The sequence below is a fragment of the Apium graveolens genome, chromosome 2 (genome assembly GCF_009905375.1).
Source record: "Apium graveolens cultivar Ventura chromosome 2, ASM990537v1, whole genome shotgun sequence".
NCBI lineage: Eukaryota > Viridiplantae > Streptophyta > Magnoliopsida > Apiales > Apiaceae > Apium > Apium graveolens.
In genome coordinates this window covers 202235048-202254854 of record NC_133648.1, presented here as the reverse complement: position 1 = coordinate 202254854, position 19807 = coordinate 202235048, and positions in this window count along the sequence as shown.

Below are 19807 nucleotides of genomic sequence, written 5' to 3'. Positions count from 1 at the left end.
TATGTCGTGCTCATATTCAACTTCGTGCCAAGACATTCCTGAAATTGCTTCCAGAATCTTGAGTTAAATCGGGGATCTCTGTCTGAAACTATTGATACGGGTACTCCATGCCTTAGTACGATTTCGCGCACATACAGATGTACCAACTTGTCCAGTGACGACTTCTCATTAATTGGAAGGAAATGTGCCGACTTCGTAAGACGATCAACTATAACCCATATTGTGTCATGCCCGGATTTCGCTCGCGGTAGTCCTACTATAAAGTCCATAGCGATATTTTCCCATTTCCATTCTGGAATCTTCAAGGGTTGAATTAATCCACTTGGTCATTGATGTTCTGCTTTCACTTTCTGACAAGTATAACACTTCACAACCCATTTTGCCACGTCTCGCTTCATATTTGGCCACCAAAAGTTCTTCTTTAAGTCTTGATACATCTTGGTGCTTCCCGGGTGGATTGAAAATTTCGAATTGTGGGCTTCATGGAGGATCTCATTCTTTAATTAAAGTACATGAGGAATCCATATTCTGGATGAAAACCTTAGTATCCCTTGCTCATCCCTTTGAGTATTAATCTCCTCTCCAGATAAATGATTCTTCTCTTTCTCCATTACTTCTTCTTGACACTTCTTTATCTTTTCCACTAGTGTTGGCTGAAAGGTCATTGCACGACAAACTTCCTCGACTTTTCCATAAGCACAAAGTTCCAATTCCAATCTTTTGATTTCTTCAGATAACTCTTTTGATGTTATCATCATATTCAGTCTCTCCTTCCTACTCAGAGCATCGACCACTACATTCGTCTTTCCAGGATGGTAATTTATCGAACAGTCATAGTCCTTGATCAATTCCAGCCATCTCCTCTGCCTCATATTAAGCTCTTTCTGAGTAAAAATGTACTTTAAACTCTTGTGATCCATGTAGATTTCACACTTCTCTCCGTAGAGGTAATGTCTCCAAATCTTAAGTGCGAACACTATGGCGGCTAGTTCCAAGTCATGCGTCGGGTACTTTAACTCATGCGGTTTCAACTGTCTTGACGCATATGCGATCACTTTACTGTGTTGCATCAATACACAACCCAAACCCTTATGTGAAGCGTCGCTGAATATTACAAAGTTCCCTTGATCATCTGGAAGTACCAACACCGGAGCTGTTACCAACTTTTGCTTTAACTCTTGAAAGCTATCCTCATATTCTGCATTCCATTCAAACTTTTGATTTTTTTCTGGTTAACTTGGTCAATGGCGTGGCAATTTTTGAGAAATCCTTGACGAATCTTCTATAGTATCCGGCCAATCCTAGAAAACTTCGCACTTCCGTAGGAGTCTTTGGCCTCTCCCAACTCATAACTGCCTCAATCTTTGTCGGATCCACTTTAACTCCCTCATTTCCAATGACATGCCCCAAAAATTGAACTTCCTTTAACCAAAACTCACATTTGGTAAACTTGGCATACAACTTCTCTTGACGAAGTATCTCTAATACTATCCAGAGGTGCTGCTTATGTTCTTCTTCTGACTTAGAATAAATAAGGATGTCATCAATAAATACCACGAAAAATTTGTCCAAATACTTCTTATATACTCGATTCATCAGATCCATAAATGCGGCCGGAGCGTTGGTCAATCCAAACGGCATTACTAGGAATTTATAATGCCCATATCTGGTCCTGAATGCGGTCTTGGAAACATCTTCTTCTTTGATCTTTAATTGATGGTATCCCGATCTCAAGTCAATCTTTGAAAAGCATTTTGCTCCCTTCAACTGATCAAAAAGGTCATCTATCCTTGGTAGCAGGTAGCGGTTCTTGATCGTTACCTTATTCAACTCCCGATAATCTATGCATAGACGCATACTCCCATCTTTCTTCTTTACAAACAGAACAGGTGCTCCCCATGGCGACGTACTTGGTCGTATTACTCCTTTATCCAATAATTCTTGTAGCTGGCTCGCCAACTCTTTCATTTCTGCTGGTGCCATCCTATACGGGGCCTTTGAAACTGGTTCTGTGCCTGGAGCAAGGTTGATCTCGAACTCGATTTGTCGATCCGGTGGTAAGCCTGGTAGTTCGTCGGGAAACACATCCGGGAACTCGTTAACTACAGGGATATCTTCCATGCTGGGGCTGCCTTTTTCCGAATCCACTACATAAGCTAGAAATGACTCACAACCTTTTCTAAGTAGCTTCTTAGCCTGAACAATTGTAAGAAATAGTTGCTCTTGCCTCTGCCCCTTAAATACTACCTTCTCTCCACTCTTTGTCTTTAAATACACTATCTTGGTCTTACAATTAATCTGAGCGCTATTCTCTCCTAACCAATCCATTCCTAATATTATATCAAACTCTCCCAACTTGAAGAGTATCAAGTCAGCTGAAAACTTATACCCCGAAATATCAATCTCACACTTTGGACAAAATTGATTCACAGGAATCTTCTCTTGGTTCGCAATTACCACATTTACTACCTCACTCAAAATCATTTTCTCACATTGAAGCTTATCAACAAAAGATTCTGATATGAAAGATCTTGTTGCTCCCGAATCAATCAATACTTTAGCTTTGACATTGTTGAGTAAAAGTGTACCTGCTATCACCTTCGAATTCTGTACAGCATCCTTCATCTTCAGATCAAATGTGCTTGCTGTTGCTTGCGGGGTTGGTGCGGGTGGTGGAGGTAATGCCAATACCTCAGCTGGCACGCTTGCACTGGTACTTGCCACGTTCATTAAAGCTTTGACTGGTCCGGTTGCCTTGCACTCCCTAGCTATGTGTCCAGTCTTTCCACACTTGTAGCACGTAACTCCTGGCTTCAGCATCTTGCACTCATTCGCCAAATGTCCCTTCTGATTGCACCTATAGCATGTCATGCTCAGCTTATTACACACTCCGGGGTGCCTTCTTCCGCAGTGCTTACATTCTGGCCTCTGGAACCTGTTTTCTCCAACTTGCCCTTAGCTTGCCTGATTGTTCCCTTTAGATTCTTGCCTTTTACCGAAATTTCCTTTCTTTTGAAAATTTCCGCCCTTCTGGAAACCAATCCTCTTTACACTCGGATCTTGTGAACTGCCTGCTTCAGACTTTTCTCCATAAAATGGAACCTTCCTTTTCTTGTTATCCCTCTCTTTCCTTGACTGTATTCCATTATTCTCAATCAGAGCAGCTTTCTGTACTACTCCCGCATAAGTTTCAAGCTCAAACATAGCCACCCTATCTCTGATCCAAGGCTCCAATCCTTGCTGAAATTTCTTTGCTTTTTCCTCCTCAGTGCTGGTATACTTTGTCACAAACCTTGACAACTCAGTGAACTTTTTCTCATACTCCAATACAGTCATGTTCCCTTGCTTCAACTCAAGAAATTTTAGCTCCATCTGATTCTGCATGTACTTAGGGTAATACTTGTCCAGAAATAACTTCTTAAATATCTCCCAAGAAATCTGCTGAGTGACTTCTATAGCTTTTACTGATTCCCACCAATAGATGACTTCTCCCTTCAAGAAGTAAGTAGCATACGGCGTTTTCTGATCGTCTCCTAACTGTACCAACTCAAAAGCCCTTTCCATCTCCTTGATCCATGTGTTAGCTATCACTGGATCAGTGGTATCATAAAATGCAGGTGGATTCACATTCTGAAAAGCCTTGAAAGTGACAATTTGTCTAGGTGGTACTGGTGGTTCAGGTGGTTGGTGTGGCTCACGGTTATCTTGGTTTTCAATTCGTTGTTGAAGGGTTAGTTGTTGTTGAGCTATAGCATTGGTTTGTTGTTGCAAGGTTTCCAGTAATCGAAGAATGTTTGGGTCTGTGGTGGATGTGGTTGTTGGATTCTTCTTTTTGGGAGGCATAATCCTGAAATAAGAGTTATGTCAAAATAGATATGAATGATAAAATGATTCGAGGATATCGTATGGCATTCTTATTTACATATGGGGTCAAGTTTCCAAATTAAGCAGATATGATGATGCAAACGTAAAATAACAGTTGAGAGAAAATGGGACAATAGAACATAATTATTGAAATTTTAAAGGTCACAATACATAGGATTGGGACAAAGTCTGATTCTAGGAATAACAGGCTTATTTAAAGGAAACAACGGAAATAACTGGGGATTCCATAGAGTCTGATAGTACAACAACATGAAAGGTAAATAGAAAGAACTAAGGCTCCGCTCCATCTAAACGGGGCTTGGTAGTCTTTTCCTCTCGAAGCGTCTTCACAATGCTCTGGAGCTCATCCGCCACCATCTGAATGACATACTGGCTGGTACGGTCCCGGTGCGCTGGCATCTCCTCAAGCTTAGTGTTGACGTACTGAACCAAGGTCTCAAGTCTCGCAGTCATCTGCTCCTTGGGCTTCCCTTCATAGTTTCGGCTGTCCAGATACACGTTCTTCAGTCGGTCTATCAGTCGGTCGTACTTGCCCTGAAGCATGTCGAACTCGCGGCTTAACTCAGCATATACGGAGAAAGCAATAGTGTCATCCGACCCAGAGGATGATGAGGAATGCGCCCTTTGCTGACAACCAATAAGAGGAGTATTAATAATAATTTACTTAACCTACTCTCTCGCATATTATCTATAACCTACACACATATCCTATAACCTATTTGGGTTGTCCAGGGACTCTAAACCGTAGCTCTGATACCAAAACCTGTCACACCCCCAACTTAAACAACAAATTAAATATAACTATTACAATATTTTAAAAGAAGAATACACAACCAACTCCAAGATCTTACAGTTTAGGGTTTGGAACAGCCCGACACTACCAACTATCACATCTGAATATAAATACCTAGTCCTCACACAAACTATTATTACTTATTCTACCTGAGCTCGAACATAAGCATCAGCATCACAGGTCTTACGGGCAGTCTTCTTGAATCTAACCATAGCTGCTAGCTGTAATATCAGGGTAAAGCAAGGAGTGAGCCAAATGCTCAACAAGTGCTAACAGTACGACACAAAACATAAATCGAGATATACCTTTAAGAATGACAATGGAAAGACATAACCAATGATAATGAGAGATAAAACTATGTGAGATGGCATCATTTTACTTGTATCAAAACAATTTTAAAATCATGTCTTAATCAAAATCATTTTATGACGCTACGGATTACAGCCGGTGATCAGCCGCGAAGTAATCCCGAACCTCGCTGGGTTCTAAAACATTAACGGGAATCCCTAGGCAACTTTTAAGCCTAATATAAGTGTGGAAAGGACTCGCGTCTCAGTCCAGATCCACTATTCAAAGAAAAACATTTATCCCCCTTTGGGACTAAAAACCCACATTTTATTTATTTCAAAAACTGATGCTGAATTATAACAAAATCTCTTTTAACAGTAAACAATTTTATTATAGATCAACTTGAATCATGGGAAATATGGTACTAAACCTCAGGGCCATGATTTACAAAATTTTACTCTATTAGGTTAACCAAAAGGTTTTTATATGTCAGAATTTGGACAGGAGAATTTAGTGAGACTAATGGATAACATAAAGGGGTAATGCCAAACTGGGCTTAAAGCAATGGTTTCTCGTCAAGGTACAGGTGTTGGATCATTAAGAAGATAAGCTTCATGAATATCATGGGTGTTAGGGTATGAAGAAATGATTCTTTAGCTCAGGATGTATCAGAGTTGTCAAACTTTAGGATAAGAAAGAGGGGTATCAATCAATGAGGGTTCACGTTGATAAGTTTCTGACTTGCAGGGTCCAAGGTAAGGTTCTATAGGGATTCAAATATCAGGATGAGATATCAATACTTAGGAATCATCAACATGTTAATCAAGAGGATCAATCAAGTAATATATCAACTCTTCATTTTATCATGGCATTAAACTATCATGAAAGACTTTTGAACTACTTGCAATACTTACTCGAGGGTTCATGGCATCTCTATATAACTCAAAGATAAACAAAAGATATGCTTGATCAAAATGACTCAGGATAATTGTATCGATATATATGAACTGTTTACAGTAAGTACGAAGGTCAAGTTGAATCACTTGCCTTGAGAAAGGCTGGTCTGGTCTGACTGGTAGGAGCAACTAGAGCTTTACTCGACCTTTATGGCAAGTTTTCCCTCGTCTCGAGATCCTACATAAATAATAATAATCCTCATTATAATATATTCTTACCATCTTAACCTATTTACAACTCGAAATTAAACACGGATGGCACTTAGGCCTATACGCACCTAATTTTATATTCACTTTTAAATTACAAAAGTACACACATAGCCACATATTCACATATCATATATTAACACCAAATAACACCATATATACCATAATGCAACACTAGGCTTGGATGATCTCGACTCACCACTTAAGTCACTTGGTCGCTAAACTAGACAAAGTCTTCAAATTTTTTGGCTTCTTAACTCGATGTGCCTTTCCTAAACTATCCATAACCTATTGACCCTCACTTATGCCTTTTGCTCTACTGACCTTATACTATTTTACAACTATGGTGGTCGACCTAATACTCACTTCTAAGTGTTCTAAAACTATGTGATAAGTGAAAGCGCTTACTGGTGCAAATTTCAGAATGACAACTATAGTTTCTTGAGTGCATTAGGCACTCTTAAACTACAAGTTTTCCTTCAAAACTTTTACACAAGACTCTCCTGACCTAAGGGCATCTCACAAGCTTGATTTGACTCAAGGGCCTGGCTTGGGCCTTCTTGGGCCTAAGCTAAAAGTCCAAGGTTCCCCTATTTTTCTGGGCAGAAAACGCCCTGACTTGAATTAACTTGTGACACATGGTTCTAACTCATATCCTATGAACTATGGCTGGAAAAACTTCTCTGACACTCCCTCTAACTAAGGCCCAATAAGGCCTAATGAGGGCCTACCCATGACATAGTCAAATCTCCCTATTTCTAAGTTGCAACAAAACTGTCCCATGCTGGACAGATTTTGTTATTCTACTTGTGCACCTAACCAAATGACATGCAAACCTCCAACCAACTCCTTAATCCTTTTATATACTCTCAATACTAACTTCTGGTAGCTTGGGCCTCAAAGTGCACATCAATGACATGGTCAAAACTTACTCTAAACCTCAGGGTGCTAAACTCATTTTTCTGCCGAAACTATAACTCTCATTTTCCAAGATTTTGACTTGACAAACTCAACTAACAACAACTCAATACTTAAACCAAGACTTATACATGGTATTCTACTGAACTAACTCCCTTATTCTCAAAATAACCTTGGTGAGATCATCCTTACCTAACGTACAATTATGGCAAAACAAAAGAGACTACACTTCACAAATCACAAATCTTCATGCTTTTAAAACAACAAGATATATATTTTTATAAAAGATAACCACGAATTATTACCATGCAACAAGAAGCATGAATCAATATTAACACATTATTCCTACTGAAATTAAGGCTCTCTAACAAAATCTTTCCAAATGATCAAAATCTTGCAATATTCTAAGAGAAATCCACATGCATGCATGCCTTCGGGTTTTTCAAACCAAAACAACACATTTTCTACATATGTTCTATCATAAAATTGACATGCAAGACTAGCATAAGATATACCTAGATGATCACTTAGCATGCAAGGAGTTTTATCAAATTTTCACCACAAAATTCAAGTCATTATCACATAAATATGCAAAAATTGATCAAAATAACAAGAATGATCTCAAGGACCATTCATTCGGCTCCCATATGGTCATGGCCGAATGAATTGGAAGGGAATGGCCATTTAATCATCAAGAGTTTCCTTCTCAAGACTTGGCACTTATCCATTCCTTGTAGTCCTCTCAAAAACAACCTTAAATCCATAAGAATCAAGATTGTATTTTGAGTTTCACTAAAACCTTTACATGCAACCGTTAAACTTAAACTTTCTACTCAAAACTCTTTGAAATATGAGTGATCATGGTATGGGAAGTAACATTTACTTTTGTAAAGAGTGGATGCTTGGTTGGGGATTGAAGAAAAAAAATGGGGAGGGGGTTTCGGCTTTTAGCCGAGAGTGAGAGGGGAGAGCCGAGAGGAGGGAGAAGGGAGGGAGGAGAGAGTGAGGTGTGGGTGGTGTATGAGAATGATCATGACATTTGCTTGTTTTTATGGTATTTGATTTGACAAAATTTGAGTGGAAAGGAGAATTGACAAGTCTATCCCTCCACTTATACTTGGTGCATTTTGCATGCAAGGGTAAAGAAGGAAATTGGCTAGAGAAATAAGAGTTAGTGGGGTTGGAATTGTCCTCTTTGTCCTTGAAAAGAATGAGAGGGTGGTTTGCATGCAAGGGCTTTCTTGTAATTTGCTAAATATGACAACTAAAATTTATAATGATTTATTTTTATAAAATAAAATACAAGTTCAAAAATTATAAAATTTATACCATAAAATAACTTGGATTTTTAGAGACTTTATAAAATCATTTTCAAAATTTGTGAACAAAATACCTTTTAAAAGAAAAATTTTCCAAGGCTTAGAATATTCCTTATAAATCAAAAATAAAGAAATTAAATAAACTCTTGCTTTGAAAAATCATGTACTACATAAAGCAAATTTATAATGCAGAAATTTTCACACAAACGTACAATCATTGAATATATTTCATTCAGCTTTAATATTATACCAAATCCACAAATAATATTACACGAAAATACCGGTTGTAACATTAGTTACCATAAAAATAATCTAGTGAACTAGTTCAACATTATCTATGTGTGATGCTATCACGTTTGTGCGAGTGTTAAACATTTAAACACTAAGATCTTAAAATGTATTGAATATCAAGAGAAATATATTGCAGTGGTTTAAGAAATTGAAACCTGAGATATGTGAATTGGACCATCTTCAGAGATTGCTATGAAAGCAAGATATTCATGATCTTCCTTCTCGTCATCTGTTCCAACCCAACTCTTTCCCGATGCACTATAAGTTTTGACTGGCTGCTTCCCTAAGAAAACATTCCACATTTGTCTCAACTCTTCAACTGAATCCCTACTCATCCTTGTTTGTCAAGCTTCTTGTTTTGTTGTAGCAAAACCCCTAATAGTTACTTGACAAATATTGTTAGGAATATGTTGTGAACTTGATGATAAGTCAAACAAGTAGATTTAACTTAGTGGAATTTGTAGCTCTCGACGGATGAACTTTATAGTCCCGACGGATGACAATTTGAAATCCATCGAGAGTGTAGCTTATGTAACAAATAAGTATTGTAGCTCATTTCTGTAAACAACATGTTTTAGTCTGGTAGATTGTGTAGGGTTCTCTAAGTCATGTTGACTACTAGATTGATATGCAGAATAGGTTGACTAATTATAAATATGAGATGTCTTGTAATTTTGTGTAAGTGAAATAGAGTTAATTGGCAGATAGACTCCCGACGGATGATCTACAAGACTCCCGACGGATGATCAACAAAGTTACCGACGGATGACCAACATAGTCCCGACGGATGATCAAATTCAAAAAAGTTGTTGATAGTGACAACACAGTCACATGCGTTAGGTGTTTGCAAAAGGAATGTGGCAGTTTGTTAAGCAAGATTTTGAGAACAAAGAAGTATTACCATTTCCATGCAAATGTGAAGATATTCAAAGATGCTGTAATAGAGAAGTGAAGCAGCATGGAGTTAGGCTAGATATATTTTGTTTTATTATCTTGTCTTACTATCATGTAACTTGGTGATATATAAACCAAGAGTAGCAAGTAGAATATTTAACAACTAAGCAAGTTTATTTTTCAGAGAAACATATCAAGTTGTATTCTGCAAGAATTTCTCTGTAGTTTGTTTGTTCAACTTGTAAAGCAGCTATGAGCTATTCAAAGCTTCACAGAGTTCTCATTCTGATATATATATATATATATATATATATATATATATATATATATATATGTCTCTGGTGGATACATTCAAATCCACCAGAAAGTTTTAAATCCTTGTAGTTTATTATTTAGGGTTTTGATTTCAATTATCATTATATTCCGCACTTTAGCAAATCAAACATTGTTATATATATTAAGTTAGAACAATTTTAAAATCAAGAAAAGTAGTAAGAATTATATTCAACCCCCCCCCCTTTTGTAATTCTTGTTGTATTGTTAGGAAATAACAATTGGTATCAGAGCAAGCTCTTGAAATACAAAGAGTTTAAAGATCACAACAAATAACAAGATGAACAAAAAGGATGTTGGAGTTAAAATTCCATTTCTGGACAAAGACAACTATCACCACTGGAAGGTGAAGATGCACCTACAACTTCTTTCCCAAGATGAGGCCTATATGGACTGCATAGAGAGAGGTCCTCATGTACCAATGCGAGCTGCAACTGGAAATGAACCATCTGTTCTGAAACCTAGGCATGAATGGTCGGATCCCGATATTGAGCAATTCAGGAAGGATAAGAAGGTCATGAACATTTTGTTCAATGGTGTTCATGGTGATATGTTTGACAACATCATTAACTGTAAAACAGCCAAAGAGGTTTGGGACACAATACAGATTATTTGTGATGGTATTAAGCAAGTAAGGGAGAACAAGATGCAGCTCCTGATTCAGCAATATGAGCATTTCCACTATGAAGAAAGTGAGTCACTCACTGATATATTTAGTAGATTTCAAAAGCTACTAAATGCTCTGAAGCTACATGGAAGAGTCTATCAAACAAAAGAATCTAACCTCAAGTTCCTTAGATCTCTCCCAAAAGAGTGGAACCTAATGACGATCTCATTGAGAAATTCACAGGATTACAAGGAGTTCACCTTGGAGAGACTGTATGGCATCCTGAAAACTTATGAGCTTGAAATAGAGCAAGATGAAAGGATGGAAAAGGGAAGGAAGAAAGGAGGATCCATAGCACTGATTACTGAGTTGGAAAAGGAGAAACAGATGAAGGTTGAAGCTGTTGAGTCTACATCAAAAGTTTGTGAAAGCAAGGGTAAAGGGCTGGTAGCTGAGAATGAAGATTAGTTGAGCCAAGATGACATGGATGATATTGATGGACATCTAGCATTTTTATCCAGGAGATTTGCCAAGCTTAAATTCAAGAAGAATTTTGGAGCAGCCAAGCCAAACAGAAACATGGTTGATAAATCAAAATTCAAGTGTTTCAAATGTGGCTTGGTGGGTAATTTTGCCAATGAATGTAGAAAGTCTGATTCCAGCAAAAAGAAGTCTGAGCCTGTTGATTATAAATAGAAATACTTTGAGTTGTTCAAGCAAAAGGAAAGGGCTTTCATCACACAGGAGAATGATTGGGCTGCAGATGGAATGGATGAAGATGAAGATACAAGCTATGTCAACCTGAGCCCTGATGGCAGAATCAGATGAAACATAGACCAGTTCTTCAAGCAATCGGGTAATCACCACTAACCTAGCACATTTATCTAAAGCTGAGTGTAATAATGCAATAAATGACATGTCTACAGAATTTTATCACCTACGTGTTACACTTAAGTCCCTCACTAAGGGAAATGCTAAAATTAAAGAAAACAATATATTTTTAAGTAAGAGGAATAATGTGCTAGAGTCTCAGTTTATTGAATCTGAAAAATTGAGAATTGAGTGCTAGATTGTTATGGATGAATTAACTGAGTCCTTGAAGAAAGAAGAAATTTTAAAGAAGCAGCTTGAACAAGAACAGGAAGTGATTGAGGCATGGAAATCATCTAGAGATGTTCATGCTCAAATCACTAAAGTTCAAGGTATTGAGTCCTTTTGTGATGCAGCCTGGAAGAAGAGTAAAGAGAAGCTTGAGTCCAATTTGGTTAAAGGATTGTTGACAAATATGGAATCGACGGATGATGAAAATCATCCGTTAGATAATCAAAAGGATTATCCGTCGAGAGACAAGGAGTCACATCCGTCGGTTGTGAGTAAACCAGTTAGCAAAGCTAAACTAGCTAAGTTAAATGAGAAATATGGATCAGTTTCTAAAAACTTTATTCCGGGAAAATCGAGTCAAGTTAGAAAAGAAAAGAAAGTTAATATTGGGCATCTGTCTATCAAGCAATTGAATGACAGATTAGAAAAGATTGAGGTTAAAACAGAAGCTAAAAAGAAAAACAAAAGAAATGGGAAAGTAGGAATTAAAAAATATAAGAACTACATACCTGATAAATATGCACCAAGAAAAATCTGTGTTAAGTGTGGTAGTATTAATCATTTGTCTGTTAATTGCAAGCCTACCATGCCTACACCCATGTATGCACCCTCTTCTTTTCCCAACATGACTGCCATGCCTACCATGCCTATGAATGCTATGTCTACTCAGAATATGAATGCACAATTTGCTAATATGCCATTTGCACCTAATCCTTATTATGTTGCATTCAGTATGCCTCAAATGCCATTTAGCATGCATTACTGGAATACATGTTTGCAAATAGCATACCTTTTCATGTAAACCAAAATGTACATGATAATTATGTTTTAATGTCTGGTTTCAAAGGTTTAACTCAAATGACTAAAGATGAATCTGAAATTCTCAAGTCAAATGAAATCAAACCTAAGAAACCAAATAAGAAAGCTAACAAGGCAGGACCCAAGGAATCTTGGGTACCAAAATCAACTTGATTTGATTTTAATATGTGCAGGGAAACATAAAGAATCTCTGGTATCTGGATAGTGGTTGCTCAAGGAGCATGACTGGAGATTCTACCCTGCTCACTGAGTTCAAGGAAAGAGCTGGCCCAAGTATTACTTTTGGAGATGACAGCAAGGGTTATACTGTGGGATATGGCTTAATTTCAAAGGACAATGTCATCATTGAAGAGGTTTCCCTAGTGGATGATCCCAAGCATAATTTGTTGAGTATCAGTCGGCTTTGTGATAAGGGCATCTCAGTTACCTTCAATTCAAAAGCCTGTGTTGTGATAAACAAAAAGAGCAACAAAGTGGTTCTTACTGGAGTGAGAAAAGGAAATGTGTACCTAGATGACTTCAACTCATCAAATGCAGAATCAGTCACCTGTCTTCTCAGTAAAGCAAGTCAAGATGAAAGTTGGCTATGACATAAGAAGTTGTCCCATCTAAACTTCAAGACCATGAATGAGCTTGTCAAGAAAGAATTGGTTAGAGGTATACATCAAGTGGAGTTTACTAAGGATGGATTGTGTGATGCCTGCCAGAAAAGAAAGCAGATCAAAGCATCATTCAGAAAGAAACTTGATTCAACATTTGAGGAACCTTTGCAACTGTTGCACATGGATTTGTTTGGACCAGTCAATGTGTTGTCTATCTCAAGGAAAAGATTTTGCCTAGTAATTGTAAATGATTTCTCAAAGTTCTCTTGGACATATTTTCTGAAATCCAAAGATGAAGCTAGTGAAATCATCATCAATCACATAAGGCAAGTCAACAATCATCATGACTTCAAAGTGAGAAGAATCAGGAGTGACAATGGAACTGAGTTTAAGAACTCTGTGATGAGATCATTTTGTGAAGAAAATGGAATTATGCATGAGTTTTCTGCAGCTAGAACTCCTCAACAAAATGGAGTAGTGGAAAGGAAAAACATATCTCTATTTGAAGCTGCAAGAACAATGCTTGAAGAATCAAAGTTACCAACATATTTTTGGGCTGAAGCTGTGAATACTGTATGCTACACTCAGAATATATTTTTGGTTAATCAAGCCAAATGCATGACTCCTTATCAGTTGTTCAATAATAGGAAGCCAACTCTAAATTTTCTTCATGTCTTTGGCTGCAAATATTACATCTTAAGAAATCAAACTGATCAACATGGGAAGTTTGATGCCAAAGCAGATGAAGGAATTTTTGTTGGATATGATGTTGGAAAAGCATATAGAGTCTACAATCTAAGAACCAACATTGTTATGGAATCAGTACATGTTCTGTTTTATGATAAAGAAATTAAAGGACTGCAAGATGGAGATTTCCATGAAAGCCTCAAATTTGATAATGTTGAGATGGTTAGTGATGACAGTGATTATGAGAGTGATCAAGAAACAGTGGCCAAGGATAATAAAGAAAAATATGCAACTAATGAAGTACATAATTCAACATCTGTCGAGTTACAAAATGCTTCATCCATCGGTAGACAATCAACTTCATCCATCGAGATACAAAGTGCATCATTCGTCGGAACAATGAGAGAAGTTGAGAGTCAAAACAGATCACCTACAGATAGAACCCCTTCTTCAAATCAAAGATTCACAAACTCAGGGGGAGTTTCTCATAATCAAAACTCAGTCACACATCAAGACAATAATGAGGCCACTTTATCTAGAGCTAATCTACCTCAATAGAGAAAATGGACTAAAGATCACCCTTTTGAGCTAATTATTGGTGATGCATCTTCTAGAGTTCAAACAAGGAAAGCAACTTCAAAAGAGTGTCTATATAGCAGCTTCCTTTCTAAGGAAGAACCGAAGAAGGTAGAAGAAGCTTTGTTGGATCCTGATTGGATTTTAGCTATGCAAGAGGATCTAAACTAATTTGAAAGGAACAAGGTATGGAAACTGGTACCCAAGCCTAAAGGTGAGAATCCAATTGACAGCAAGTGGGTATTCAGAAATAAGATGGATGAAAATGGCATAGTTGTCAGGAACAAAGCTAGATTGGTTGCTAAGGGCTATTGTCAACAAGAAGGGATAGATTTTGATGAAACTTTTGCTCCTGTTGAAAGACTTGAAGCCATCAGAATTTTGTTAGTCTATGCAGCCCATGCCAATTTCAAAGTCTATCAAATGGATGTCAAAAGTGCCTTTCTAAATGGAGATTTGGAGAAGGAAGTCTATGTCAGTCAGCCTCCTGGTTTTGAAGATCCAAATTTTCCAGAATATGTCTACTATCTTCTGAAAGCACTTTATGGATTGAAGCAAGCACCTAGAGACTGGTATGACACTTTATTAAAGTTTCTTTTGGGAAATCACTTCACAAGAGGTATTGTTGATAAAACTTTATTCTTTAAAAATTTAAATTATTCTAGTATACTTGTTCAAATTTCTGTAGATGATATTATATTTGGCTCTATAGATGAAAAACTTTGCAAAAAGTTTGCCAAATTGATGCAAAGTAAATATGAAATGAGAATAATGGGAGAACTAACTTACTTTCTTGGTTTACAAGTTAAGCAAGTTAGTGATGGAATATTCATTAGTCAAACCAAATATATTTTTGACTTTTAAAGAAGTTTGATCTAATGGATTGCACATCTGCAAAAACTCCCATAGCCACTGCAACTAAACTTGAATTAAACACTATTGAAAAGTCTGTGGATATTTCAAGCTATAGGGGCATGGTTGGCTCACTTCTGTACTTAACAGCTAGTAGGCCAGATATAATGTTTGCTACCTGTCTTTGTGCTAGATTTCAGGCTGATCCTCGAGAATCTCATTTAGTAGTTACTAAGAGAATTTTCAGATATCTCAAGGGAACACCAAAACTTGGCATTTGGTACCCTAGAGATTCTGGTTTTGATCTAACTGGTTATTCAGATGCAGATTATGCAGGTTGTAAAATTGATAGAAAAAGTACAACATGAACCTGTCAATTTTTAGGAAACAAGCTTGTGTCCTGGTTCAGTAAAAAGTGAAATTTAGTTTCTACTTCTACAGCTGAAGCTGAATGTATTGCTGCTGGTAGTTGCTGTGCATAGATTTTATGGATGAAAAACCAATTGTTGGACTATGGTCTATAAGTGGACAGAATTTCTATTTTCTGTGATAACACAAGTGCAATTGCCATCACTGAAAATCCATTACAATATTCAAGAACAAAGCACATAGACATCAAGTAGCACTTCAATAGGGAACATGTGATGAATAACACTAAGGAACTTCATTTTGTTCCAAGTGAAAAGCAGCTTGCACATATCTTTACCAAGCCACTTGATGAATCCACCTTTTCTAGGTTGGTAAGTGAGTTAGGTATGCTTAATTACTCTTAAATCATTTCAGATATTTTTGCAAGTTATAATGCAGCCAGAAACTTAATCGAGTTTTTCTGATTTAGATGAAATTTTGGCTAACTCAAAATTTACATCCCGACGGATGCTCATTATCTGTAATAACCCTAATTTTTGGAATTTTTGAAACCCTGATGAATAGTAACTTTTGCTGATTTTGTTGATTGAGTAAAATTGTCAGACCACCATATGTAGGGGTTCTTCAATGGATATTCTGAGATCATATTAGCACTCTATAATGTATATGAGGGTATGTAAAGATCGTCAGAATTTGAATTCAGACACTTTGATTTTTCCCGAAAATCCACCAGATACCGACAGGATTAAGTATAAGGTAACATGATGAAAAAGATTTCAATTCAAGGATTATAAGAAATGGACATTTAAGGAATATAAAATATTAAGAAAGGCTTAGGGAAGCCCAAGTAATAAGATCCCGGTTATGATCCTTTAAACAACGAGAGTTAAGCGAACCGTAAAACAGATAAGCGACCATTAGCCAAACAATTAAGCACTAATCAAGGAATTAGCACAAGATAAGGTCATCAAGCCATAGGGAATTGATATGTGGCAAGTTGATGACATAAGGAAGGTGATGTAAGCATGTTTAGTAGATATTTGTGCAAGATTGATTTGTGGCCAAGCATTTGAACCGTGATTAATACTAAAGTTAACAAGTAACCAAGCTAAACACCACACAAATAACCAAGACAAATCAAAGAAGCATTCTCCTTCATTCTTCTTCTCTTGCTCACGGTTTTTCTTCAAAAAAATCAAGGAGAATTTTCCAAAGTTCATCATTCAAGCAAGCATAAATTCCTAGGTTGGTTTGGTTGGATTCCATAATTATAAACTTAGTTATACCATGAATCTAAGCTCTTGATTTCAAGGATTTCATGGCTAATCAATTCTCTAATTTTTTGAGTGAATATTGATTTCAAAACTTTAACTTTGTGTTCTTGAATTCTTTTGCAAGATCAAGGTATTAGAAGGTTAGATCAAGGCTCCCTAAGGCTCCCTAGCAACTTATTACACTCCAAGGAAGGTAAACCCTCATACCATAGCTTTATTTTTGAGTATTTAGGAGTTTTTATGCTTGATTTAGTATATGAGAAGCATGATCCTTGTTTATTAGAAGTTTGATTGGATTTGTAGTGATTTTGAATCTGAATCTTGGTTTATAGTTAATGAATCTTAAGTTATGGTTAGTAGATCATGTTTGTGGTTGAATGAGTTGGAAAACCATGGGGTATGGACTGATTTTGCCTTGATCTAAGTTTTGTTTGATGTATTGATGATGGTTGGTGGTTTTTAGTGAATTGGTAAGGATTAGTGTAGTTAAAAATTGGGAAAACTCGTAAACATAGCCGTCGTAATGCCCATTTTCATTTAACTGTTTGTACTTAGTGTTCGGGACAGATTGCTCACTGACAAATCTGTAACTTTGCCATATTTAGCTAGATTATGTCGTAAGCTTCGTTTTGGTATGTGGTTAGCTTAGATCCAATGTACGGTTTGGGAGAAACGACCATTTTAATTAACGGCATTTCGCGAACAAACCCTTACCCCTCACATAACTTTGAGACCTTGTTTAAGTGGATTAGGTAGTTGGTAGGGTACTCGCGGAAGAATCTCCTTAAAACCCTTAATGTTTAATTTATTAAAAATAGTGGAGACGAGGGTACTCGAACAACTTATGTGATTTGTTAAGCGTAGAAATGACCATAAGTAAACGTTAGGGTTCAATTGGTTAAAGTCTAGTTTCTTAAGCGACCGTGGTTTAATTCCGGCTTATGTTGTTGTTCATAGGTTACCGGACCCACTCTAAGCTTAAGTCTACCCCGGAGCTCTCAGGCAAGTTTTCTACCCGTTATACTGTTGTTGTGATGTATACATATGTATATGTATTATCTTGTGATAGATGCATGATGGTTAATTAGCAAATCTTGCGATATATTGGAGCATGTGATATGATATATATGCATGCCTGTTTCGTAATCTTGATATATATCTGTTGATTCAAATGCTTATTAGTTGCATAATACCTATGCTAGAGATAAGCAGTAATTGCGTATACCCTTAGTATAGGGGACCCAAAGGTGAACATTTTCTAAAACCGGGAGTCGATGTTCCCGAGTATACTATATATATTTATGTATATATATATATAGTTTTCAAAACTATGAATCGAATAAGGTTTATTCGATAACTTTATTTTTATTAATGAATATTATTTTGAATATTCATTCAAGGGCTTATGACTCCGTTTATTCATGAATATTATTTTGAATATTCATTCGAGGACATATGACTCCGTTTATTTTATTTAATGAATATTATTTTTGAATATTCATTCGAGGACTTATGACTCCGCTTATTTACTAAATAATATTCTTTATTTTATTAAAGAATAATGTTTTGATAATCAAACTTATCTTCGATTATTCAAATAAAGATCATACTTTCGTATAAGTATATCTTTGGTTATTTATTATTCATTTCAAGTATAAGTTTTAAAACTTCTACTTCAATTATTTTTATAAAGATTATTCTTTATGGGAATATTATTTAAATAATAATATTCATATATTTTCTAATATATTGGGACTGATTTATTTTATTAAATTAGCATTACTCCAAATTTTCTTAAAAATGTTTTCGAGTCTTCAAAATGATTTTAAAAGTTAGGGCGGATCCCAAAACTCATTTTCTTATTTAAGATCCTCCTTTCGAAGGGGATTTAAATGCTCGCTCAAAACCTGAGGGATCCGGCTCTGTGGTGTGATTTATATTCGCAACAAGGTTTCTATTTTGATAAAAGAGTTTTTGATTACTTACCCAACACTCGGGAAGTAAAATTCTTGGAACAAGTTAATCCATTCACAGGCATCGCCTGGGAAATATCGGTGAGTTTTCCTTTCCAACTAGATACGACTTCTTGGTGGAGCTGTATCAACAAGTTTCTACTTGGGGAAAGGGGGAACGAGCTTAACGTTTCAGAGTCATGGATTTCATCTGAACTAGGAGTGGCATAAGTGGTCGAGTGGCGCCGGCCCAGCCTAATTATATTGGCCCAAATGGCCTGGAAGTTCCGCTAAGACGATCCATTCCTTAGGAGTCCAGTGTTCGGTTGACAAGTAAATCCGACAGGTTCTCCTCTACATGTAGAAAATGGTGGGGTTGCACTACTACGACTGATCATCGTAAGTGGTCTTCCTGGCGCGGCAAACTCCCGTAATGAGTTCATCATCCAATTGGATATTTCTGCAACACTACCCAGAGCACTTCGATAGAAAGGCTACGGTTGGGCGATTGTTGAGTGTTGGCAGGGTCAAGCTTTCAAAATGATGTTTGCATCAAATGAAGTATCTCGTAACTTCATTTTATTTTGATGATATTTTAAAGATTGATTCTATACAAGTTTTGTCTTGTAGCTTAATCTATGGGATGAACTAATTATAAATTGAACGGTGGTAGTTCAAGTAGTATTCGGAAAAGATATAAGTATATTGGAGTATCTTGTAACTTCATCTTTTAAACTTATATCTAGTAAATGATTATCTTGTGCATGTCGAAGATTTTCAGAAAAACGTTGAGACAAGGTTAGATATATGAGATCACCTTGCAACGATATTTTTATACAGTTATAAATTGGAACTCTATGTATATTATACATTTCAGAGGATTTCAAGGATTGTGAAAAGTATATATGTATATATATATATATATACTGAATATTTTGTGACTTGGTCGCGTTAAGATATCAACTTGGTTCATTTCTTCTTGACCAAGTCTTTCATGAGTATTATGAGAATGCTCATATATTGTTAATTATTATACATATTATTTCGATGGGCTTGTTGCTCACCCTTGCTTTCTTCTTTCATC